The sequence below is a fragment of the Podarcis muralis genome, chromosome 6 (genome assembly GCF_964188315.1).
Source record: "Podarcis muralis chromosome 6, rPodMur119.hap1.1, whole genome shotgun sequence".
NCBI lineage: Eukaryota > Metazoa > Chordata > Lepidosauria > Squamata > Lacertidae > Podarcis > Podarcis muralis.
Window position 1 is genome coordinate 52,947,521 of NC_135660.1, and position 27,753 is coordinate 52,975,273.

The 27,753-nt window shown below is 41.9% G+C and overlaps 1 protein-coding gene across 3 annotated transcripts in view; it reads left to right on the forward strand.

Annotated features, from left to right (window-relative positions):
* Positions 1-27,753, forward strand: part of GRK5 (G protein-coupled receptor kinase 5) — a 157,088-nt gene that overhangs the window by 99,111 nt on the left and 30,224 nt on the right. The gene's annotated exons all lie outside the window — the stretch shown is intronic.

A 27,753-nucleotide genomic window follows, 5' to 3' on the forward strand; every position in this document is an offset into this window, starting at 1 on the left:
GCCATGAAGTTAACTTGTTAAATGAATGTTGCCCTTCTGCCTATTTTTCATTGTCCGTCTTTCATTATCCTGGCAGAAAAGGTGATGCTCATACTCAAGTGAGCCTTTCTTTCTATATGGTTTCCAGAGAGGGGTTCTAATAATTCTTTGTGCAAAGGCCACTTTTGCGCTTTCATTGTTCCATTGTGGTGGGGCTCTGCAATTGTTCATTCTGCTTTGAGAGTTAAAACAAAAAGAACTCTCATTGGATGAGGGCAGAAAACACAATCTCTCCCACAGACAATGTTCCCAGTGATTCACATCTGCTTAGAAGTAAATCCCATTTGAGTTCAAGGGGGCATGCTCCCAGGTAAGTGGGTATAGAATTTCAGCCTCAGTTGTTTTGGCTTGGCCTTGAGGTCCATGGACTCTTGTCAGAAAAAGAAATTTTGAAGCACACTTGAGGAAACATGAACAACATTAAAAAGCAAATGTGCAGCAAGTACTGAGGGAGACAAGCCACATTCGGATGATCATGTCTCATATTGATTATCCAAAATACAAATGTTCTGTTTCACCCACGCATGCACCCCTTCACCCCTTCCTTTGCAGAAGCCAGGAAGCCTCTAATTAATCACGTTTCCCTCTTTTGTCCAAGCTGGGAAAGTCTGGTTGCCAGCTTGGGATCAGTCAGGTTATTAAACTGTGGTTTGAAATAACTTTGTAGCCAGGATGGGGTAAATGGCACATACCCACCCACCAGGATGTACGTGTGTGTGTGTGTGTGTGTGTGTGAGAGAGAGAGAGAGAGAGAGAGAGAGAGAGTTTGTCTTTTTAATTTGTGACATGGTAGATGTCCATGTTTAAATGGTGGCCTCCATTTAAAGAACGACGATTTGTTTTAATAATCAGCAATTGCAAAATAGGACCCTCTGAAAAATTCAGTAAATAAGACAGGGCAAGTGCACAACAAAAGGCTTATCAGGAAGTGCCCCACACCCAAAAGTCTGTTTACTCAAGACTTTTCCTGATTGAAGATGGATTTTTCATTACAGTGGTACCACTGGTTGCGAACGGGATGTGTTCTGGAGGCCTGTTCACAACATGAAAAGAGTGCAACCCTCAGCGGCGCATCTGCGCATGCGCGGGTTGCGATTTGCCACTTCTGTGCATGCACGTGATGTCATTTTGTGCTTCTGCACATGCGTGAGTGGCGAAACCCGGAAGTAACCCTTTCCGGTACTTCCGGGTCACCACGGGACCTAACCTGAAAGAACGTAACATGAAGCAAATGTAACATGAGGTATGACTGTATTACAATCACCCTATAGTTGCTTCAGTAAGCTGGGGGGGGGGGGGAGTCTGTATGGTGGCATAGCCCTTGAAGAGTTAAATATTAGACCTTTATGTTATGAGCTAGATTTAGGCTCTTTTTTTCAGTTTCCATTTCAGTTGTGTTCTCTGCCCAGCTAGCATAAATAAAAAAGCACGTTTGTTTGCTTATTCTGCGGAGTTTGTTTATTCTGCAGTTGTTAACGGTGAATAGAGCAGAATTGGGTACTTATTGCTAAAGGGTGGAATAAAATGCTTTGGGGAAAATAGCTACCCTAAGTTATCCTTTACTCTTTTAAAGCACTCCCTTTACTATCGCTAGCTGTCTGAGTGTCCAGTGTAACTCAAGCCTAATTTCTAACTTTCCCAAGGTGTACAGCTCAGCATGAGGTCTTTTCAAGATTTCTGGGCATAAAAATCAACCCAGGAACTGGTTAAAAAAAATCCAGTTGCTTACCATAATTAGTTTCCAACCACTTACTTAGCCCTTTATATAGCAATGAGTTAAACATTTCCCCCTTGATTGTCCGTCAGGAAGGAAAATCTATAAAGGTCAGAAACACAACAAACACACCTGAAAGTACTTTCTCTCTGCCCTTCCCGAAACTTGTAGCTTGTACAAGTCTGTTTTTCTGCTGGAATCTAAAACCAAGATACCTAATCCAGCATCAAAGCCATGCTGATACTCAATTTCCTGTTCACTTGACCTTTACAGAGTCCATTGTGTAAGTTAACACTCACGGCATGGAGGAGAAGTGAAGAAGATTGCTGGGTTTCCATTCCACTGGCCCTCACACCCTTTCTCCTCAGTGAGAAGGGAGGATTGGCTGGCACTGTGCACCTCCCCCTCAAAAATGCCCCACCCAGAACAGAGGTGCCAGTTTGCCTCCAAGATTAACGGGGGCCCCGGCATGTGTGTGATGTCATGCATGCGATGCACAGCATCTGGAGGAGGCTGAGCACTCTGGAGAGCCGGCTACTGAAGCTGCATGCCAGGCCCCTTCAAGATTGAGGGGCCCCCGGTCCCCTGCCAACAAATATTGAGGGGGCCAAGGGATCTTTGCTCCCCCAGAGTTGGTGTCACTGCCTAGAAATGTGGCTGCCGCATCAAACATAGTAGGCTCACTACTGTTTTATTATTTATTGAATCCTGGCTTGTTCTGATGTCTGTGATCAGACAAAATGGGGATATATGTCCACTTTGGAAGAAAAGTGGGAAACAGAGGCTTAATGGTTGGATCTTGTGCTTCATAAATGGAGGAGCAAAGGGGCTACGTATGCAGATAAAAAGCTTCTCATAGCTCAGTTTATTATTGCCCAAACCAGGCAGAACAAGAGCACCACTGGAAGGAATGCTGTGCATTCACCCACAGTGTAGACTTACTCAAATAGCTTGGCTTGCGTGCAGGCCTGTGAGAGGGTGACGCTGGGAATTCAAGGTAGAAAATGTCAAAAGCATCCTTTTCCTGCTTTTGTATTCTCACCGTTTCAGCAAATCCACTTTGGGTTTCAGATTTAGCTTCTGTTGTGGAATAAAATCTGGGGGACCGTGGGAGAGAGTTGAATACGGTTATAGCTGAACTGGCTGCACTGCCATTTCCCCTTTCTTCTCTCCATTTCCCCTTGGCTGTAATAGACCAGGAGAAATGCCTGCGTCCGTCCCGCAATGCCACTATGTGCTGCCTCCGCACACCACCCCCACTAGCCCGTCTGGGTGAAAGCTACCATCCCTGGTTCACCTAAATCATTAGCTCATTATCTCCTCTCTCTCTCCCCCAGCATAACTGCTTGTGATCCATTGTCTGAAAGATGCTATACAAAAGCAAATTGATTGGAAATTGCTGTTAAGACGCTCTATGTGCCATTAGGGCTTATATTTGGACTCAGCTGGGTACTAAAAACATTGCTGAATAGCGGGGCTAATGTGCACTGTTATTGCCATTAATGTACTTTACAGATTCTGAAGAATAACAACTGCAGCAGCTTTATGATCTGAATTCCTGTTTGTTATCCTTCTCTTCAGGAAATGCACATAATAATGGAAAGGTTTGCAGGAGGTGAGCAGGACGAGTGTATCATTGGAATCTACCCAGAAGAAAGAGGGCAAGGGGGGGGAAACAAGCAGTTTGTTCAGTAAAATTGTTCCCTTTGTTTTTCAAAACAATGATAGGGTGACGAAGGAAGGACCTACTCTTAGAAAGGGGAAATTACCTATGCTTTCAACTGGTACGGCAGCTGAGGCGTGCATAAATGCTTTGTTTCTCTCAAGGGTTGTAGAGAGGGGGGAGAACATTACAGCCATATTAATCAAAGGGTTGCCTTTCTTTCGTGTTTCTTGCGAACACGCAGAAATGTATTGTTGGTTACGTCACTGGTAATGGTGGGTTGTAGGCAACCATGTTGTGCACAAGCAGAACAGATGCTTGTGCAAAAAAACTTGATCATCTCTTCCCTCGCCAAATCTGCTTTGGAGGGTTGAGGGACGCACACACCCAGAAAAATTTGTGGCGGCGCTTCAGGTGGAGCTGAGGAAAGGGAAGTTCCATTGCACCAGCAGGAATCTGCTCACACAACATTGAATGCAGCCCCTTAATTTTGATCAGGCAAAAAAAAGTTAATTGCAGCAATGGTGTACTGGGGAGGAAAGCAAACCTAGGTTTTGATTGCTTTTGGGTGTGCAGCTCTGAATGCCACCCAACCTCTGTAGCGCACTTGTGTCACTGCTCAGCGCTGACATAACTGTCACATCTGTCCTGACATCTCCGCTTCTGCTTGTGAGCAGCACCCTGCAAAACATCAGCTGCTGTTTCAAATATCACTGTAAACTGCCTTGATGTGGGTTAAGTGGTGATGTTCAGAAAGCGCATGCTCTGCTTATGGACAGACCCGGAGTCTAGGCATCTGCTCTTAATTATCCCCCCTCCCCCCAAAAAAGTAGTAGTTATAATAATTGCTGTGTTTGCACATCCTGACGTTTGTGTGAATTGGTCTAGCCTGCTTCCTGTTTGGGGTCATCATATCACATGATTTTTAGCAATAGGTGCAATTTCATATTATACCAGTCCATTGCTAGCAAACCCTTCAGTGCCCCGCCCCCATCCCAGGACTTACTGCTGTTTCAAATGGTGCTCACACTTTGGAGCCTCATCTCCTCCCTATTCACCTTTTGCTAGGTAAGAACTCTTTAATTTCAGTTTAGAAAAACCAAGAAGCCGCATGGGTGTTTGCCAGCAATGCATTTCTGAGGGGCAAAAGAACAGTTCAAGGCGTTTCACATTAATGACTTTTTCTCTCTCTGATAAGACTTCCATGGATTGTTTTTTTCCAGCGTGCTCACTTCCTCAAGCAAAATTCAGCAAACGGGTCAAATATCCAACCTCCTGATTTTCCATTTAAAGGACTACCTCCAAGCAACGGAACATCCCCACCCCCTTGATTGCAAATGTGCCTAGATTATTATTATTTTTTAAAGATTATTCAGTATATATTGCAGTAGCTTTAAGACCAACTTGCAGAGGGCCTCTAACAGGCAAAAAGTAGTCACATGACTAGACGGGGGGGGGGATCTGAGTGCCACCTGAGGCCTGTTGTTAGTATCAATTCCTGTGATTGTTATAAATCAAATCAATAAAGTCGAGCCCAAGGTCTCAGATGGAAGATGAATGAACATTATGAGTGTCTTGAGGAGCCGGTGGTTCTCTTGTGTCCCCCTGTACAAGTTCTGCCTTTTGCTAGGTTCTTACGGGTTCAACTTTATGGGTGATAGCCAACGAAAAACATTTATTTCTGTGGGTCTGCTCTGACTCTGGCATAGTTGAATATCAGCCTATGTAGCATACTCCAGAAATAATCTTGATGTCCCTGAGAAATCAGTAAATTTCAACAAGTTTCAGTTTGCCCAATTATTTCAATAGCTTCTCGCTCTGCATAGGATCAGACCACTGTCCTAACGAACAGCCTTTCAAGGAACTTTCTTCAGGCTTAGGTGTAAAGGGTGGTCCCACTCCCTGCAAAAAATCAGTCTTGTGTTGCTAGATTAATGGAAGGATTGTAGCTTAGGGCTTCAAGTACATTCTTTCCATTCAGAAGATCAGAAGTTCGGTCCTTGGCATCTCTAGGGTAGGGCTGGGAGAAAACTGTGTCTGAACCCCTGGAGAGCAGCTGCTGGTTAATGTAGGCCAATGGCGGAGGATCAACTTCACTGGGACTCTCCTACCCCTAACTTTCTGTGGTCTTGTGCCCTCTATCATTCCCAATTCACATTGGTGGCCTTCTTTTCGACAATAGTTGCATTAGCAGTGCTGTTAACCTTACTCCTCCATGTCAGTTTTCCATGGCCAGGATTTATTATTAATAAGCATTTTTCCCATCAACAGAGCTGTGCTATAATATAGGATCTCAGTGGGACCTAAAAATACCCCTTGAAAGACCAGCTTGATTAGGGCTCATTTTGCTTAGAATTGGTGGCTTTCTCACGGTCTCCCCTGGCCCTATCTTCTAATCCCTTACCCACTGTTTATAAGCCAAATGCTACTTTAACTAAACATTTTTGAGAATTTCTCTCCTGATTTACTATTGGCAACAGTATGCAGTCTGTTCTGTTCCATATATCATTGTCATAGGAAAATAAATATCAGTAACCCATGTGTGGGCGTGTGTGTGGGTGTTTTGAGTTGAACATGAGGGCAAAGTTCTGTGACCCAGGGTCTCACATTGAGGACACTAGATCTGCTTATTCAAAATAATTTTGTAAGAGGCCCAGACAATGATCTGGAAAACACATGGAGCAGTTACGTGGATGGAACTAAGCAAGCTTCCTCTCATTAGTACCCTATGAATGTTCCTGTGAGTTCCTATGGAGAAAAGGCAATGCAAGACGAACATCGTATTTAAATAACGCACATCCACATTCTTTCTACACAAGGCTCTGATGAATGCTGACTGGAATTACTTAACTGGGGATCCATAAGTTTCACAGCAAAGTATATGCCGCCTCAGGTTGTTTAAATGTGAAAGTTCCATCTTAATTCTCCCAATTTTTGCAAAGCAAAACCGACCACCTCACAGGTGGGAATGCATTTTTACTCTTTCAAAACTGATACGTAGGTGAGACTTTGGTGGTTATGAAGCAGTTTTTTAAAATCTGTGTCATATTTTTAATCCTGCACTACTTTAAACCCCCCCCCCCCACAATTTATATGCCACACCTTCAGTATACTCTATTCTTCTGGGTAGTACAATAACAAATAGAAAACAAGAAAATAAAGCAGATAAGACAAGAAAATTTAAAAAAACTGCTAGAAGAAGAAGAAATCCCTGCATTAGTAGTTTTTTAAAAGCATAGGTAACTAGAAGTATTTCTGTTGGGGATGTAAATGATATGAATGAGGGTGCCAGGCAGACCTCCCTAGTGAGTCAATAGAAAGCATTTCAAAGAATGAGGAGCCATTATTAAGATGACTGCCCCTCCGGTTACCAGCCTCTCAGTGCTCAACACTGTCTCTTCTATCAGTTATGTGGGATGGAGAAGCTTATTTCTAGAAGAGATTTCTTCCTTTTCTTCCTTCTGGTTTACAGTACAGTGGTAAATCGGTTTAAGAACTTAATTCGTTCTGGAGGACTGTTCTTAACCTGAAACTGTTCTTAACCTGAGGTACCACTTTAGCTAATGGGGCCTCCCACTGCCGCCATGCGGCCGCATGATTTCTGTTCTCATCCTGAAGCAAAATTCTTAACCCGAGGTACTATTTCTGGGTTAGCGGAGTCTGTAACCCGAAGCGTCTGTAACCCAAGGTACCACTGTATAATAGATTTGGGATTTTTAAAAGCAGATTTCCCCATATCAACATACGGGGGAAACGAAAGAAGCTCCACCTGCTCCTTTACTCCTTTAACAAACTCTGACCTGAAGCTGTGGTAGAAAGGCAGATGGAAGCAATTCCTGGAACATCAGTGATCTTCTGCCAGAACAGTGTGGGGACCTCTGGGTGACATTTTCCAGACTTGATTGCTCAGCACACACTTTTCAATGAACCTTACCCTAGTTGCAAGGGAGAGCATAGCAGCAGGTGCACAGGGGCAAGATACCTGGACAGTTTAATTAGGGGCTCAGCAGAGGTCGTACTATAAAGGTGATGCATACAAACAACTTTGAAGTGGATATAGACTACACCTTAAATGGTGGAAAAATTTTAAGACATTTAAGATTTAAATGGGACTTTGTTACTGATATTGGACTAACCAAATTTAAATTGGAGAAGAAGTTTTATAACTTTAATGGCGGACTTGAGATTTTCTACATCCGGCTTTCTGTCTCTTTGTTGTTTCTAACTTGGAAACTTTTAACTGCTCCCTCTTGAGGGCTAAGAGGGAAAAATTGTAAAGTAACTGACTAATACTGGGATTTTCCATTGCAAGTTTTTCCTGTGAGAACGGCCTTGGGATATGAGTGGCACGGCAGAGGAGATAAGAACCAGATCTAAAGTTAAACAAACACAAAAGAAAAGAGGCTCAATCTCTGGCAACACAGTGCCTGCACCAGACACTGGGACAGCAGCATCAATGGAACCTATGACACAGGCACTGCTTAAAATAAATCAATCCCTTGAGGCCTTAACAAAGCAATCAGCAGAAAATTCAAAGAAATTGACAGAACTTACAGCAAGATTGGATTTGAATACCACATCAGTGGCAACAAATACAGAATCTATAAATAGACTGATTCAGGAATCTTCAGAAACAAGGAAAATTGCAGAGAGTGCAAAATCTGTCGCAGGTGAGACACAGGAAAGACTTGTGCCGATTGAGAAAAAGGTGAATGAGCATGAAGCGGCCCTCTCCTTACTGGAATTACAACGGAAAGAACGAAATCTGAAATTTAGACAGGTTCCAGAGAAAGAAGAGGACAATCTGGCGGAATTTCTCACAGAGGCAATTCTGGAAAATTGGCAAGAAGATCTGGAGGAAGATGAAGTGGGGATAACAACTGCTTTCAGACTTGGTAGAAAGCAAAGCAAGAAGTCAAGGGATTGTCTGATCACCTTTAGAACCAAAGAGGAAAGAGACAAGATACTGAACCTTCATTATCAAAAAGCTTTGGTGATTGGAAACATTCAAGTCCAAATCTTTAAAGACATCCCTAAATACATCTTGGAAGTGAGGACCTTTTATAGAGATCTTGCCAATTTGCTGAGGAAGAACTTCATACCCTTCAGGTGGGAATTCCCACAGGGGTTGTCCTTTAACTACAAAGGGAAGAAAGTAAGAATAAGAACAGTACAGGAGAAAGAGTACTTTTTGGAGAGAAACCTAGAGGACCTACAGAAAGGTACGGTGGATCCGGCAAAAGAAGGGCAAGGATTAACACCAGAAGGAGGAGGGCTAACAGACATTGCAAATCTATCATTTGGACTACCACAACTGCCAACTGAAGAGGAAGAAAAACTTGGAGCAGTCGGAGGATCAAACATCTAACAAACAAAATGTCTCTGCAACTTCTAAGCTGGAATTGCAACGGTTTGAACCATCCCAGAAAAAAACGACAGGTTTTCCACATTTTGAAAAGGGAACAACTGGATCTGATATGTCTACAGGAAACTCACATAACTAGAGCACACAGGAAATTGTTGGTGAACAAAAGATTGGGACAAGAATTTATATCTTCTGATAAAGTAAAAAAGAGAGGAGTAGTGATTTATGCAAAGGAAAAATTGGACCCAAAGTTAAAATTTAAGGATGAAGAAGGAAGATACCTGGCAATTGAAGTACAGATCCAGGGGGAAAAATATTTGATAATTGGAGTATATGCACCAAATGATGGGAAGGCAGAATTTTTTAAGAAGTTGCATGAGACCTTACTAGATTATCTCGACTGCAAAATAATAATGATGGGGGACATGAATGGAGTGGTTTCTACAAACATGGACAAGGCACAAAGACAGACAATATCTAAAGAAGGAAGATTACCAAAGACTTTCTTCGAGATGACGGAAAATATGGACTTGATTGATATTTGGAGAACAAAGAATCCTCTCGAGAGAGAGGGAACTTTTTTCTCGGAATCTAAAATGACATGGACGAGAATTGACCAAATCTGGGTATCTAGTGTGATGGCTACAAAGATTAAAAAAGTAGAAATCTGCCCAAAAACCTGCTCCGACCATAATGCCGTAAAGATGGAAATGAAAATGACAACAACTGGATCCTTTAGATGGAGAATGAATGACTCCCTATTTAGAGATGAACAATTTTGTATAAAGGCCCTAAAGACATTGAAAGATTACTTCGAGATAAATTTGAGAACAGATGTGGAAAAAAGAACAATTTGGGACGCAAGTAAAGCCGTGATGAGAGGCTTCCTGATACAACAGAATTCAATCAAGAGGAAAAAGCAAAATGAAAGGAAAGAAAGAATTTTAGAAAAAATGAAGGAAGGAGAAAAGAAACTGAGGTCAAAACCAAAGTCTCAAGAAATTTTGAGAGAAATAAAATATTATCAGACGCAATATATGGAACTGACAAATCAAGAGATAGAATGGAAAATTAAACAAATGAGACAAAGGACTTTTGAGTCTGTAGATAAGTGTGGGAAGCTCCTTGCATGGCAATTGAAAAAGAGACAAAAATTGAACACAGTTACTTGTTTGGAGATAGAGGGAAAGAATGTTCATAAGCCAAATGAGATAAGTAACTGTTTCCAAAGTTTTTTTAGGAAATTATACACACAAGGGCCAGTAAATGAACAAGAAATAGAAGAATTTCTTAAAAATTATGGACTACCGAAAATTCCAGAACAGGGCAAGTTGATTTTGAATGAGAAAATAACAGAACAGGAAATAGAGGAGGCCATACAAAAGGCACAACTGGGAAAGTCTCCAGGACCAGACGGACTGACGGCTAGATATTATAAAGCTTTGAGAGAAGGTCTAGTGCAACCACTAAAAGAAGTTTGCAATGAAATATTGGAGGGGAAAAAGGCACCTGAAACGTGGAAAGAGGCTTTTATCTCACTTATACCAAAGACCGAGACTGAAAAGAACCAGGTTAAGAACTACCGCCCGATATCATTATTAAATGTGGATTACAAAATTTTTGCAGACATTTTAGCAAAAAGACTGAAGAAAGTATTGACAGGTGAGATTCATAAGGATCAATCTGGCTTTCTCCCGGGTAGACACATGTCTGACAATGTGAGGAACATAATAGACATTGTGGAACTGTTGGAAATGAACATTAACAGAAAAGCGGTTCTGATTTTTGTGGACGCGGAGAAAGCCTTTGACAATATTTGTTGGAGTTTTATGAAAAAGAATCTCCAAGGGATGGGGGTAGGCCAAGGTTTTGAAAATGGTATAGGTGCATTTTACTCTGAGCAGAAGGCAAAGCTAATTGTGAACAATGTGGTAACGGAAGAGATAGCCATAGAGAAAGGAACACGACAGGGATGTCCTATTTCCCCCCTACTTTTCATACTAGTTCTGGAGGTTTTGTTAAATATGATTAGAAAGGACCAGTTGGTTAAAGGAATTCAGGTCGGAGTGAAAGAGTATAAATTAAGGGCATTTGCAGATGACCTAGTTTTGACTTTGCAACAGCCAATCACTAGTACAAAAAGAGTTTTAGAACTGATCGAGATATTTGGTCAAGTTGCAGGATTTAAGCTGAACAAACAAAAAACTAAAGTATTGGAAAAAAACCTAACAAATGAAGAAAAAGAGACATTCCAGAATGAAACAGGTTTGGAGATAGCAAAAAAAGTGAAGTACCTGGGGGTGAATTTGACATCGAAAAATGTGAATCTTTTTAAAGACAATTATGATAAATGTTGGACAGAAGTTAAGAAAGATTTAGACATATGGTCAAGGCTGAAACTTTCCTTGTTAGGCAGAATTGCTGTTATCAAAATGAATGTATTGCCTAGAATGTTATTTCTGTTTCAGACATTACAAATAATAGACAAGATGGACTGTTTCAAGAGGTGGCAGAAAGACATATCGAAATTTGTTTGGCAGGGCAAAAAGCCAAGAATAAAATTTAAGACATTAACAGATGCGAAAGATAGAGGGGGTTTTGCCCTGCCGGACTTAAGACTCTACTATGAATCAGCAGCGTTTTGCTGGTTGAAAGATTGGCTGCTCCTCGAGAATACAGACATTTTGGACCTTGAAGGATTTGACAACAGATTTGGCTGGCATGCATATATATGGTATGACAAGGTAAAATTGCATAAAGGTTTTAAGAACCATATGGTGAGGAAAGCTCTGTATAATGTTTGGATTAAGTATAAAGACCTGTTTGAAAGTAAAACCCCCAGGTGGTTGTCACCAATGGAAGCAAAAGAGGTGAAAAAATTGAATATGGGTTCTAATTGGCCTAAATATTGTGAAATTATAGAACAAGACGGTGAAAATGTAAAATTGCAGAGTTTTGAGAAACTGAAATTTAAGGTGAGAGATTGGTTACATTATCGACAGATAAATGAAGTATTTAAACAGGACAGAAAGAAAGGCTTCCAGGTGGAGAAGTCAAAATTAGAAACAGAACTGTTAGAACCCAATACTAAGAATTTGTCAAGAATGTACAACTTGCTGTTGAAATGGAATACTCAAGATGAAATGGTGAAATCTAATATGATTAAATGGGCACAGGACATTGGGCATGACATTGAATTTGCAGACTGGGAGCAGTTATGGACCACTGGTGTTAAATTTACGGCATGCAATGCCTTAAAAGAAAACATTATGAAAATGATCTACAGGTGGTACATGACTCCTGCTAAGTTAGCAAAGATCTATCATTTGCCCAATAACAAGTGTTGGAAGTGCAGTGAAACGGAGGGAACCTTCTATCACCTTTGGTGGACCTGCCCGAAGATTAAGGCTTTCTGGGAAATGATCTATAATGAAATAAAAAAAGTTCTGAAGAGAACGTTTGTTAAAAAACCAGAGGCCTTTCTCTTGGGTATGGTGGGCCAAATGGTGCCAAAGAAGGATAGGACATTTTTTATGTACGCCACCACAGCAGCAAGAATTCTTTTAGCAAAGTATTGGAAGACGCAAGATTTACCCACGTTGGAAGAATGGCAGACGAAGGTGATCGACTATATGGGACTGGCAGAGATGACTGGCAGAATTCGAGACCGGGGGAAAGAGGCGGTGGATGAAGATTGGAACAAATTTAAAGTTTATCTTAAAAACTGTTGTAATTTGGAAAATTAGGGGCTCAGAGTTATAAGAGATAAAGAACTACAGTTGTATTAATAACTAACTGAAGTTAAATACATGAAATATATTTAAGTTATGATCAGAGGGTTGCTGAAAAATCTTGAAACAAGAATGCAGAAAAGGGGTGGTATGGGGAAGTCATGTTTTTGTTTGTTTATGTCTATGTTTTTGTTTTGTTTATTCTTTATTTATGGAAAACTAATAAAAATTTATTATAAAAAAAAAAAAAGAACTTAATTCGTTCTGGAGGACTGTTCTTAACCTGAAACTGTTCTTAACCTGAGGTACCACTTTAGCTAATGGGGCCTCCCACTGCCGCCATGCGGCCGCATGATTTCTGTTCTCATCCTGAAGCAAAATTCTTAACCCGAGGTACTATTTCTGGGTTAGCGGAGTCTGTAACCCGAAGCGTCTGTAACCCAAGGTACCACTGTATAATAGATTTGGGATTTTTAAAAGCAGATTTCCCCATATCAACATACGGGGGAAACGAAAGAAGCTCCACCTGCTCCTTTACTCCTTTAACAAACTCTGACCTGAAGCTGTGGTAGAAAGGCAGATGGAAGCAATTCCTGGAACATCAGTGATCTTCTGCCAGAACAGTGTGGGGACCTCTGGGTGACATTTTCCAGACTTGATTGCTCAGCACACACTTTTCAATGAACCTTACCCTAGTTGCAAGGGAGAGCATAGCAGCAGGTGCACAGGGGCAAGATACCTGGACAGTTTAATTAGGGGCTCAGCAGAGGTCGTACTATAAAGGTGATGCATACAATTTATTATTACTCTCATTTAAGAACTTTGGGGTGTTTCCTCTGGGTTAGCTTTTAGTTGACTTTTTCATCCTGCTGTTGACCCCCTTTCCAATTCCAAAGTTTATGTCATTTGATGGTGGTGATGGTAACAACACCTTCTTAACATTTAGTGTCACTCTCACTGAACCCATTTCTGGACATGTTTTGACAGTCACTTTCAACTCACTGCTCTCAAAATGGCTTTGTTCAAAGTTACTGCTTTACATCCATCACCTTAGTAATCTGTGTCATGGATGTTTCCATTTCATTTCTGCTGTTTTCCTCTCTGCCATGAAAGCTACAAATGCTTTGTTATACAGTGGTACCACTAGTTGTGGACTTAATCCATTTCGGGGTGCTGTTCGCACCCTGAAAAGTCCGCTCCTAAAGAACCCCTTCTGCGCATGTGCACGGCACGATTGAGCGTTACTGCACGTAGCGCACAGATTGCTTCTGTGCATGCGCGAGCAGTGAACCTGGAAGTAAACAGTTCTGGGGTTGCTGTGTACATAAGCTGAAATTCTGTAAGAAGAGCAGAACACAACACAAGGTATGACTGTAGTAGGTGCCAATTTGTGTGATTTAAAAAAAAATATCAATCACTATATAATAGGGCGATGAATAAAACAACAACAACAACAGAAGCGAAATCTCAAAATGTGCTGTGGAATTAGTTTATTGGAGAAAAGAAACCCCACAAATCTTTGAGACCAGGAAGCATTTTCTATAGCTGGCAGCATTGTTTTAAAGTCAGATGTGAAAAGACAATTTGCCCCAGAAGAAGAATAGAAATATTCAGCCATCCACCTGTTTTTCAGCAGATTACCAGAAAAGATTGGTGCTTTTCAGTTTCATTTTAACTCCCAGTATTGTTTTCTGAATACAACAACTAGCCAAAACAGACCGTTCCTCTTCTGATAACTGGAGAGTTTGCCTCCATCCTTTCCCCCCTGAAGTGAGGCTGCTGGTGTTGCTGCTGTGCTGTTGCCCCAACTCAATTGGCTTGATAAATCAGGAAAAAAACCAGAGCCCATTATTTGTTCACAGGGCAATTCCAGACTTGATGGGGCCTGTGGCAACGTGCCTTGTTGGCCCCTTCTCCACTGGTGGGCCCTGGTGGTGGCAGGTATAGCTCTAAGCAATACCAAGTGGCTACATAGAGGGGACCATCTTAATTCCTCGCAATACTCCTGATGTAGCAACATCTTAAATGGGGAATGTTAAATCACAGCTAGATGCAGCTGCTTAGTGTAACTTGGTGTGCTAGGCAAGTAAGAAATGTCATAGGAGAGGGGTGGTGCAGGGTTACGTGTACATCAGTGGTGGGCCATACCAGGACGTGGTGCCCTGGCACCCACCTCAATAGGCCAGGTACAAATTCTCATCCTGATTGTCCACTCTGAAATGTACCTGGATCATCTCCCAGCCACTCACACGTTGTTTTCACTGAAAGTCGTCCAGCAACCATCTGCCTCCCCACTAGCGCTGTCTTCTTCATCTCCTAACATTTAGCACGCACTGCAATTATGTCTTGAAAAAAGAAAAAAGATCCAACTCCATTATTGCTGTCTCCTTTGAAGTGGAGTGAGAGTGCTGGCTGAAGATGAGCCTCCTGTAGTCTCTTTCCAAGATGCAAAAGGTTGATCTACTGGCAGCAAAAATAATGATTTTGAGTGCGGTTATGACAAGTATTTTAACTATTCATTTCCTACCTTGAGGTTCCGTATGCACGAACAATACTGTCGAATGGAGACATTTTGCACTCCAAGGAGTCATGTAATTAGCAAGAACAGCAGTGTTGATGCTGTTGAACAATGGATAATAAAAACTTGCTTACTTGCTTGTTGGGTTACAGCAATTTGTATCTCGCCTTTCTACAGAAGCAGTATTTGAGGCGGTCCACAATTTTAAAAATAAAAGCAATGAAACTACAAATAAAAGAGTGAATTCTAAGAATAGCAGCAGTTTATAACAGCATATTAGTGCTTCTAGGGGTGGAAATAGTTTTTATTTTCTTTAACAAGATTTAAATGCCACTTAATTAAACAACAACAACTTAAGTGGTTTGCATAAAACCATAAGAGGTTTGTGTCAGATGTGACAGTTCAGGTGTTACAAAAGAACCACGTGACAACAGTAGTGGACTTGGGTACTATAGTACCCTGTGTCAGGCCAAAATTTGGTAAGCACACCCTCAGCCCTCATGCTGCCTTCCCAAAGCTGGGTAAGAAGCACCCTGCTTTGTGAAGGAGCCACAAAAGCTCTGGCAGGGTCCTAGAGCCCTCCCACCTCCTAGCCAAAGCTGGGAAAGTGCTAACTAGGCTTTGGGAAGGAGGTAGGAGGATTCTAGGACCCTGTCAGAGACACATGCCTCCTTCCCAAAGCCCAGCACCTCACTTACCAAGCTTTGGTTCAGTGCGCATAGCACTGTCCCAGTGACAACCCTGTGGCAGCCTTGTAATACTTTCCTGAACCTCTCAGTGGTGGTCACTGTCATCTACAATGGTATCCTGACAGGAGTGGTTGTAATAAGTGCTGTGTTGTGTTGATGCCACTCACGTCTGGGAAAAAGGACCCAGAAGGTGATGATGCTGGGGTACTACAACTCTCCCTTGCCTGACCTGTTGTCAGTGGGATTCCAAGGGGTTGCATCTTAATTGCTTGGTACTATTTTAAATATTCACCAAACCATTGTGCAAAGGCATACAGAGATGTGCCCCACAGAGTCCTTAGTATGCAGGTGCTACCCAGATCATATCTCTCCTGTGTATGTAGCTCTAGGGAGGCAGTGGGAAGCCTGAGCAGCTGTTTGTTGGCTGTGAAGGACTGGGTGAGATGGAGTAGGTTGAAACTTAATCAAGGCAAGACCGAATTACTGCTTGTGGATGGACAAGGATGGCTTACAAACAAGAATCAGCTGGTGCAGAAAAGGTTAGTTTACACCCCTTCCCCACCCCTCGAATTCCCCAGCGAATGCAGGATTGGACCACATTGCTGAGATAGTGTCTTGTTTTATATGCTCATGTGCTGGAAATTCCACCTTCGAGGTCACTTGGGGTTTGAAGACTTGGGAAAGGGTTAAGCATTGTTGTTTCCCTGCACTCCCTCATGGTTTAGTGGAAGTGGCTTTTTTGGTTCAAAACAAAACGCTTGGCTACCACTGCACATTTGCAACATGCAGTCTGGCCAGATATCTGTAGATGTGCCTTGGCAGATGGATCCGGTGGTTTTCTTGCCTGGATTCATGTGGGTTCCACACTTTTGCTTCCTGGGGAAAGTGGTTCCCTTTCGGAGGTCTGAAGGAGCATTACGTTTCTTTGTGCTGCGGAACGCTTGTTTTCCAAGTCCTAGATCGCTTTAAAGGAAGAGGAATGTTGCTGCAGCGTTGAGAAAACGACATGCAGAAAAGTACTTGACCTGCCAGCCAAGCCTCTCCATGTAAATTAAACTAATATCATTTAATCAGGCTCACGCTGGACGCTGTTCAAAATCCAGAGCATCACAGTTTAAATATTCTACCGCAGCTGTTGTTTGTCCCAGCAGTCAGAGCTGAGGAAAAACAGATCGTGCCACTGTAATTGTGTATCGTCTCCCATGGAAAACATGGTCGGGGTCCCCCTCCATGTCCCAAGAGCTGTTAGCAAGGGCTCTCACTTGGAGGGTTCAGACCAGCCTTTAACTTTTGGAGCATTTTCAGGGCTTGGGGAATTGTAATGTCATTTTCTTCATCAAAAGCCCTTTCTTCGGTCATGTCCATTCTCAGTGAGCCCAAACCTTGGAATTCATTCTCAAATGAAGGACAAAATAAAATCCAATGAGCGCCCAAGCACATTGGCTTCCAGCTTGCACATTCAGAACCTGTGCAGGTACAGTTGTGCGCACCTGACTTTACGCTGAGCATGAGGAGTTTGTGGAGAAGGACATGTTCACAGGACATGGATTTATGGTATTAAAAATGCTAGTGGTGGTGATCACGTTCAGAATATTTTTCACGCATTAATACCTGGAGCCTTTTGGCCCTGAAATATCACTGCTGCGTTCGGCCAGCCGTGGGAGCCTTGTGGGCTTTGGTAGAAGCTACTGAATGCGCAAGAGGGAACTGTTTCTTCACTTCTTCCTGCTGAGGATCAAACTGAATGTGAGCATTTCTTATGAATTTTGCCCCTGCAGAATAAATGGGGGGTGGCCCTCCTCCAAACCTAAGATACACCATGGTATATGGGGAGGGGCACCCTATCTCTGTGTCCCTGCAATGGCCCCAGAGGTATAAAAGTCTTGTGTTTGCATCACAGAATTGGGAAGAAGCATCCCTGGTTATGTTAAATCGTTTAAGCTTGGAATACTGTTTTAGAAGCCTTTTTTGAAAGCAGACTTTTTCACGTCATATGTTCACATTCATTACTCAAGTTTTGCTAAGAATATGTTAACTGTTATACATACTCTCCCTTATGTCTGTACCCTTTTGAAACCAGGAAACAGCGTTCAATGCAACGACCAGTAAGGACAGGTAGGAGCTAGTTTAGGGGGGAAAGTGAAGGCTTTGGTTTGCCTTTGGCAAGTTGTAAAGAAAGATCAGAGGCAAACCTTTATGACAATACAGACTTTCCATAAAGCAGCTAATCAGTTCCATGGTTTGTGCCAGAACGGGGCCAAAATTTGACATGAGCTGGAAAGCTTGAGATTAGTTCAAATTCCCCCCTACTCCACCCTAAACTGCATCATTTCCATTCCTTAGCTTTTGTCTTTTGTTCTACAGAGATAAGTTTTTAAAGCTGGTGTAGTATATAGGTTTTGCTTTTTGTTTTTTTACAAAACGATATGCCTTGATTTTGCAAAAAAACAAAACAAATGTACATTTAAAGAACACACTTTAAAACAATACTGTAAAGTACAAAAAAGGGAGCAACTGGAACAAAACACAACATCAAAATGAAAAGGAGTGTAAAACAGACCACTGCTCTTTAAAAAGTTCTAACTCTATAACAAGGCCTCAGACGATGCAAACATTTGGAGGACCAACAATTCAGCAATGTGGCGATTTGAGTGGCTATTGAGTAACAGGACAGTGACAGGCAGCTATAGCCCCTGCTGAATCTCTCCTCTGAAAAGAAGGAGTCAGACACAGCTTCCTCTGAAGACTGTAAAGAAACAATGCGTCTCACATGGGAAGACGCACTCCTGCAGATGCAATGGGACCTGGCCATGTAGAAACAGAATAAGTAGTGCTTGCTGCCAACATTTGCAATTAGTTGGTCTGTTCACAATTCCAATCAGTGTAACAAACCACCACCTTTGGCTTTGATCTTTGCTTTGATATTGCTTATTGTTGATCCCTTAGGAAACTGATGTTTGCAGATGTTCAAAATGATTTTGCTTTATCTCTTTACTGTAACGCATTTCCAAGGTGCACTTTTACATGCATTCATAATATGTTTCACAATATAAAAATGTAGGAGTTTTTTTGTCTGATTTTATCGTATTTTATAACATTGGCCTTGGGATTCAGAATCAAACAACTGATTCACACCTGGATTAGTTTGTCCTGTACTATTTATAGCCAGCATTTTAAATTGGTTTCATAAATATACTGGCAGCCAATATTGATGATCAAGGAATGGATTAAGATATTCTTTGTATCCAGCCCCCATTAGGAGGTATGTGGCAATATACTGCATAAGTGGAAATTTCTGAACCATTTTTATGGGCAGTCTTATCATACGATGGCAGACCTGGTGAACAATTTGGGGAAAGGTACCATTCCAGCTGCTTTTCTTGAAGGTTGCAAATTGGATTAATAGTATTTATTATGGTAAATATGAAAATTGTGTTAATATTGACATCTGCCTGGAAGTCTTAAGATTTTTAGGAGGCCTGGTAACATTTACTGCTTAAATCGCAAGTGCCATTTGAAATACATCACTTTCCCCATTTACCGTATTTTTCCATGCATAAGACTAGGGTTTTTTAAAAGCAAAAAATTAGGTTTAAAATTGGGGCTCGTCTTATACATGGGTAGTGCTGAGGGGTGTTTTCTTAATTTGGAGTCTCCAAAAATAGTGGGCGTCTTATACATGGGGGTGTCTTATACACGGAAAAATAAGGTATTTGTGCCCAAGCCTTGATATGTTTTTCAGAGGACCTGGCCTAGGTGCTCCCATCAAATGAAATAAGGCTGGTGCTACCAGGGAGAGGAGTTTTGGGTGGTGCTCCCTGGTTATAGAGTGGGTCATCTTGCATATTTTATTGTCATTTCAGCACATGCTGAAAACCCTTTTATTACCCCAGCCCTTTTAAAAATCAGAGATCTTAAAAGATAAGAGGGGATTTAAAATTATGTATTTTTAGTTACACTGTAAAGTTAGTTTGTTGACATTTTTTGCTGCAGTTTGTTTTACAGTTTCTGTGTTTTGGTCTTTTGTTAGCAAGTTACGAGTTTCCCAGGGAACTTTGTCAAAGGGTGGCTTACATAAATGCTGCAAACGGATGCATAAATATTAATTTTTATACTAGTGTCTATCATTTGCAAAGACATGATGGCAAATATCCTTGTAACGCAATTGCCTTGTAACGCAGTCAAGGCAAATGCCATACTTCACTGGTAAACAATATAAAAAAAGGATAAAATGTAGTCATTAGCCAAAGGTCTTGATTTGTCTTTTACTGGGCAACATAGACGTTTTCTGACATTTTCCAGCAAGCTCCTGAAATAGTAAGAAATCCTTGTAAATTTCAGTTCTGCCAGGGTTTCTGACATTTGCTACTTTGCTTGGCTTTATGCATACACCACAATACTCCCGGGGTTGGCTAGAAGCCGCTTCCCGTGTGTGTACTGGAACGTGCATTGGGCACCATTGAAAAGTGGAGGGAAGGGGTCTTGTGTGTGTTGATGGGGTGCTTCATGGAATTTTATAATTACCTTAAACAGAGAAACTCACAGCATGAGGCATAACTGAAATCCATTAAACAGCTAGTATGCACTATGTAGATAATAAGGTGAACCTTATTCTGACTGAAAACCCATTGGAACCAGTGCAATTTCCCCCCTTTTGTTTAACTAGGCTTTAGTTGAGGCCTATCCAAGGCATGTCCCTGGGGCAGGAAAGGCATATTTCTGTGCCAGGCAAATCTCCCTTTAATGACATATGAATAATGTGCGATATTTCCAGGGGACAGCTGCAAATTATACTGGAATCGAGAACAAGAGCTCTGGTTAGATACAAATGCCTTGTCAAAGGTCATAGGCATTTAAATCTTATGTTTCGGGGTGTGGAATGCGACGCTTGGGCATTATAACTTAACCACAATGCTGCCATTAGAACCAGTCCAGACAGAACAAATGTGTTCATTCTACTTTCCTTTTTTCCTTAAAGGGGAGGAAACATTTGGAACAGATGCAATAATAAGGCAGAGTTAGGGTTTCTGTTTTGTTTTTCTTCCAAATGATCCGTTTCCACCCTAGCTTAGCTGCCTGGTTGCAAAGAAAACCTTCGGCGTTGGTTCTGCTGGCTTGCAGCGTTAAGCTGCCAGTTCCACATTGCTGCTAATGCCTAAGAAGAGATGTCCAACCTATGGCAGTGACACTAAGGGGAACACAAACAAAGTTATCCACCTAGATGTGGCAGGCTTGCCCCAAACACAGCCATTTGGAAAACCAGGGTTATCCTATGCTCTGTTGTGTGGTGGCTGTGAAGTTTGGGAGGGGTCCAGTGCTGGCAGCCCTATGTGCTCCAGTGCTGCAACCCACCCTAGACCTCCGTAGATCCACTGAAATGAACGAATGTGACTAATTTAGGGTCATTAGTTCCCATGAGTCTTCCCTGAGTAAAATTTAGTTGAATGCTTGCTTATTTACCATGGCGTTGTAGACAAACAAATTGAGAGCAAATATGGCTGCAGAAGACAAGCTGGTGTTCGGGCGACATTCCACCCTGACTTCCCTGTTTTGCGTTTTAAAGAGATTCTTCTAGTGAGAATAGTAGTTTGACCACACAGCGTTTTCCAAGCATTTTCTCACCCAGAGACCCTTACAAATTGCTTATATTTGGATGTCAGCTGCCCACATGTATACCACACTGTTTGCATTAGATGTAGAAGCAGTTTTGAAAGAGTTACTAGCGTTACTACTAGAGTTAACCTTTTGTTTGGCAAATGAACTATTTTAAATTTGAGGGTGTGTTTGGATAGTTTTTCACTAGGACACTTTTTGAAACTGAACCATAACATGCTAGACTCTATTTGTTTAATGCAAATGACATTTAAAGCTACACACCATATGTTAACTTCACCTGATTTGCTACACATTTAAAACCTGGCAGTATCACAAGCTCATTTGTGGCTGAATATTTTGTATGAGGCCAGGGCTGCTGCTGCTATAATTATAATTATAATTTTATTTTCCTTTTAAAAATCCAAGTTTTCCTAGTCAGATTAAAGTTGTATTTGGATTTGAAGTCCCATACATTTCGTCTGAGGAGTATTGCCTAGTGTTAGGGATGCAGACAAACTCGGTTTTGAACACTGCATTTTCTGCCCTGAAGACAAATGCTTTGGGATGTAGCAGATGGGCATTCAACCCTTTTCTTTCAGGGTGGAATTACCTGCTAAAGAGGTATAATAAGACTGCCACCCAAAGTAGTAGCCCATATTAAGTTCTCTCCCCGATCAGTAGGCTCTGTCCCCTCCCCTTCATGACATGTAGAAGAACAGAGCTGTGACCTGCTGTTAAAATGTTATGAATTTCCCCATCCGTGCCATCAGAGCCAATGATGAGAGGGAAGGTACAGAAGCATAGAATATAACTATTCTTTATATAACATGGTTCTGACCTGACTTATCAATCTTCCTGAGGTCTTGCCCACTTGCATTTGCTTCACTCTTTGAATAACAACTGGACATGCTGTGGATTCTTCTTGAGTTTGTGGATCTGGTTGAATCATGTGCCTGTGTCATGGACTGCCTGGATGCAGAGGAGTAGAGGAAGGCAGCAGCTGGGGAACCCACAATGGAAGAAGGTTCAGAGACAGGGGATTGGTGGTGGACGACGATGAGTGGTCAGGGGGAGAAGAGGGAACAGATTGGGAGGAGGAGGTGATGGAAGCTGGAGAGGTAACAGGGTTTAATGAGCAGGAAGAGGCTGTAGCAGAGAGCAGTCCAGAGGCAGAGGCAGAAGAGACGGCTGGAGTGGAGAGAGGCCAACATGCAGAGATGAGGTTGGCTGCTGAAGAATCCAGGGGGTTTCTCCCTTCTGCTGTGACCAGCTTCTCTCCCCCTGGTCTCCCAGAACCCACGGAGGTATGAAGAGGGTGGAGGCGCTGGAGCCTCAGCTTGCTTGGGAAGGACCCAGTGGAGAAGGAGCCTTCGAGAGTGGTGGGAAGGCAGGGACCTTCAGTCCTTGCAATTGCCTCATTGGGGCAAGATCTATTGGGAAGAGTTGCTGCGCTCACTAGGCCAGAGTTGTTTTGTTTCTCTGAATAAAGAGTAAACTTCACCGACGCCTTGTGAGTTTTTGCTGCCCTGCTGTGGACACCTGCCCTGACAGCCTGTTGGAAACCTTGACTTTATTCCATTTTTCTCATGATTCTTTACTTGTTAAATTCCACGTTTTGTGTGATCAGTCACATGACATAAAAACCACTTTTTGGAAATCTGGGGGAACCTAGTGGAATTTAGCAATTATTTTCATGTTAATTGCTTCCAGCAAGAAATCTGTTTGCAGCCCTGTTAAGCCAGAAACTCAAGGTGGTTTATAGGGTTCTTAGGTTGTTTCCCATCCAATAACTGACCAGGCATGGACCTGCTTAACTACAGCAAGGAGGTTGCACCATGTGCCTTCAACTCATGCCTTGAAAAAAACCTGGCTTTAAATTAGCAATAATAGTAACTGTAGAAGCAAATGATGCTAAATGCGCACCACAGGTAGGTTGATACAAAATGTGTTGTGGCCAAATCAAGTTCAGTGATCAAGGTTATTTGCTTCCCATTATTTTTAGGGGGGGGGTGGAGATGGACATTAAAGCAGGTCTTGTGGAGTTACTATAAAACAAGAGTTCACACATCAAAGAGAAGTGCTTTTGGTGACTCTAAAAATGAGTAATGTTGGCGGTAAATTAAAGGGTTCCATATTTTCCCTTACTGCTTTAGCTGATAAATCACATCTATGAGTCACCAACAAACCTCAAGATTACAGAATCTTGGTACTAGAGGCACATGTTGAAGTATTTTCTCCTCCTAGACCTGAATATAGTCCTAATAAAATGCAAGCAATCCTACCTCCTAATAAGACTTTCTTCTAGCTCACATTCCTTCCATAAATTGCCGACCCAAGGGATTTGTGTTACTCTATCCAACTATGCAAGAATATTCAAGTGGTTAGGACTAGAACTCCATATAACCGCTTGATTTGCTTTGCAAATGCAGAACATCATTTGTAAGACTTGAGCTTAGGACTAATGGAAGACTTTAAAAAGAGAGCAACTGTTTGCAGTCCAGCAAGACCATTTGTTTGGCATATTTTGCAGGCAAGCTAATCACAGCACGTGTCATGTCATATCTTCCACAGTGTCCATGTCTGATGAAACAGAGCAAATGACCTGATTTTAGGTTGGATTTCAGTGTGATGCTGGGTGATTTTATTACATTAAGAACCAACAGTTTCAAATGAGAGGGTAGGTCCATAAGGTGTTTCTCAACCTAGACATATGACTTAACATCTTCATGCCTAAATTTCTGGGTTTCTCCTCAGGCCCAAATGAAAATTTTAGATAACTCTCACTGTGTATATTTATGAATGGAAATATTAGTTGATTAACTGAGTCTCAAACTAGTTGATTAATTGGGTCAACCAATTCAAGTTCTCATCACAGATTAAAAAGAGGAGCTTCAGTTAGTTGAGCTCAAGATTTTACCCTTTTTGCACTGAATCATAAGCATCCATATGGTGGAAGGAACAGTTAATCTGTGGTACAGGTGAACCTCCATGTCTTGTTGTCCAGAATTCCCATGTGCCTGTTTGATGTGCCCACCTCCTATTGAATATCATTCCACACACACTGGTCTAACTGTTTAAACGTCTAATAGTTCCATAACACAGTGGGATTTTTGGACTGTTATTTGCTAAGGAGCATTTCACTAAAGCTGCCTTGTCTTTTCTCTTTCTACCTAACCCCATTTGGCAAGACCCAAGGCTGTGGTTGAGGCCCAGACCTTGTTTGATTGGATTGGAATAGACATTTAGGCAACTTAAATTGAGTTGAACTTCTTAATTATGCTGTTTGTTGTTTTTATTTGAGACTTTGATTGGGAATCATTTCCTTTTGAAGCAGTATCGTTACTAGTAGAATGTAAGGGGGGATCAATGTGGGTAATTAGAACATGTTATCCCCCCTCCCCATCTTTCGGCAATTTCAAAAGAGTATTTCTTTTATCACGCCAGTCTCTGAAGTGCGCACACATGGTAGCCATAGGTTCCAAAACACTGGGATGTAATGTAGGCCATTTGGCTAAATAACTATATTTGATCCTGCAGACTTCTGTTAGGTTTGGCTAGCAATGGAAACACAAACATGTGGAAGCCATTTCTCAGAAGCACATGATAGTGGAAATACTTGGAACAGGAACTGGAATATACGCCAATTGTTTTGCCAGTGTTATAACTAGGGGTGGAAGAACAATTTGTTTGGTCCATTTTTTGCAGCAGACTGGTCCAGTCTGGCGCTCCATGAACTTACTTGCATGAAAAGGACACAGCTCTCTGTTTGATGATGCACTTACCTACATTTTGTGATGCAGTTTTGAGGTGCAAAAAGAATGCATTCACGTGTATTTTACGTTTTAAAAATGGGGAAAATGTGTATTTTGCATAAAAGTGCATATTTTATGTAAAAGCTGTGCACAGAATGCATAGATTTTTAATGCGGACTTTTCATGAATTCTTTCAATAATAACAATATCCACAAAAAACACAATGGGACAGACCTGGTATTATTGAGTGCCAGCAAAACTGAAATGGGAGGGAATTTAACTGCCTGGTCCGCCCCTAGCTATGACATGTCCATTTAGTAGAGTCCTTAAGGAATGCTGGAGCCAGTGCTTTTTTCTGGAGGGATGCATACCCCTAAACATTTTGTGAACCTAAATTTGGCCTCATTGAGGGGCAGTATTTCAATATGAGTAGGAAAAAGAGTACCCCTAAACATTTTTTTTAGAAAAAAACACTGTATATATCCAATTTTCTAGCTTTTCTGTCTATCTCTAGATATTGTACTAAGTATTACTAAGTATTACTCAGAGTAGACTTTTTCTCGGGCCACACAGTGAACCTTTGATGGTTCAGCAGCCCTTCCTCACACTAGCATTTTCTCATTGCCATAGTAACTCAGTTATGGACTGGCAGAAGCTCTTGCTTGCCACTGAAGTCTCTTGCATTGCTCAGGGAAGATGCCCTGCCAGATCTGGAGCTCTGCTCCTCAGCCACCTTCCAATCCCTGTCAGTTTCTGTGGCCTGCAAATGCTGGCAGTGCTGCTGATTAGAACCTGATCTTGAGAAGCCGGCAAAGGAGGTAAGTTAGGGCCGTTGGCTGAGGGGAAGCTAAAGCTTGCTAATCGTCTCTCATTCTGCTGGCCACATTTATGGGCACTGTGCTAGGTCTTTTTAAATATAATTCAGAAGGCATTGCTTGTGGTCAGCATGAACCCATTGCTTCCAACTGTGAACCTTACATTCATGGCAGAGCAGAAGAGGCCCAGAATAAGAGTTTCTAAGCAGGCCTCTCAGATTTCTTCCCCCCTCACTGCCTCAACATCTGAAGTGTGTTCCTCTAGACTCTGCGCACCTGGGGTTTTCATGGAGTTAGTATTTTCAGTAGCAGGTAAATCCAGATTTCACAAAATATAGAACCAAAAAGTGCCTTCAGTTGTTTTAATTAATTACGTTTGAACACATGTCAAGCAGCTCTGAAAAAGAAAAAGTGTCCCAGCTTGCAGTTTAAGAACTCTCTGGCAATGTGTCTCAAGCAAAAGTGAAAAGAGTGAGTAATGTTGATGTATTTAATGTGCTCAGAACTCCCTTTGGGACTATAAAATATCTACAAGGTTAGTTAATGCTGATTGCGCCACTTGGAATGGCTCCTCTGGCTTGAGGCTGATACTTCTGAATGGTTTCAAGGTCTGCACAATTACACAGCTTGTTTTCATAGATATGCAATAGAGGTGGGTAGGGACAGTGTCATCATTTAGTTTAATCACTAGGTGGCACTGGATTTCGTTGTCGGCGGGGGGGGGGGGGGAAGGTCAGAGGTTTTCCCATTGCTGGTCTGTTTAAATTTGAGAGAGGCAATAAAGTTATTGTCTAGCTTCCTGGCTGGGGTGTCTTCTAACCTTTCCACGACATGAGCTAAAAGGAAGGGGAGATTATTTCTGTTAAAAATAAACGGTTTGCAGCATTCCATGATGGGATCAAGTCCATCCATATGTTTCTTCTTATGTGTTAGGTAATGAATGATAGCATTCTAAAGAGACTTGACTCACATGGATAAACATGTTCTAAATACAGATTGGCTCGCAAAGAGGAAAAGTGAGAGATTAGATCAGTTCTGAAAAATGAAGCTCAGTATGCATCTCTCATGAAATTGCAGCGGGAAGGAGCAGTGAGAACGATGCATGGAAGCGCTCGTTCCTTTGTTTTATCCTGAATTCTGTCTGTTTTCTAGAAAGCTGGACTGAAAACCCTGCATGATGCGAAGACATTTTCATGTTAATTACCGTATTTTTTGCTCTGTTAGACTCACTTTTTCCCTCCTAAAAAGTAAGGGGAAATGTGTGTTTGTCTTATGGAGCAAATGCAAGCTGCACAGCTATCCCAGAAGCCAGAACAACAAGAGGGATCGCTGCTTTCGCTGCAGTGATCCCTCTTGTTGTTCTGGCTTCTGAGATTCAGAGTATTTTTTTTCTTGTTTAACTCCTCCCAAAACTAGGTGCGTCTTATGGTCTGGTGTGTCATATAGAGCGAGAAATACGGTAGTTTATGGAGCTGATTTAAAAAAGAACTTCAAAACACATGGCATCACAGAATTGTATGGTTGGAAGGGAGAGCCATCTAGTCCAACCCCCTTGTTGTTGGAATCTGTCTGTCTTGACAGACAACTAAAGAGTGCGCCATCAAGAGTAAAGTCAAACTGTTGGAAAGTTACAGAGCCTGCTGAGGCTGTAGAGACCAATACAGGAGAGACATGTTTTATTGCAGCTGGGGCAGATGAAGACATCCAATTTTGCTGTTAAAGGTGCACCATGGCGTTTCTTCTCTCTGTTCTCCCTCCTGCGGCCATTTCTCCTCTGGTCACTACTGTGGATACATGACCTGTCTGTCTCCAGGCACTGCGATCATCTGCAAGAGATTTGCTCACAGCAGGGCTAATGTTGTCATCCTTCAT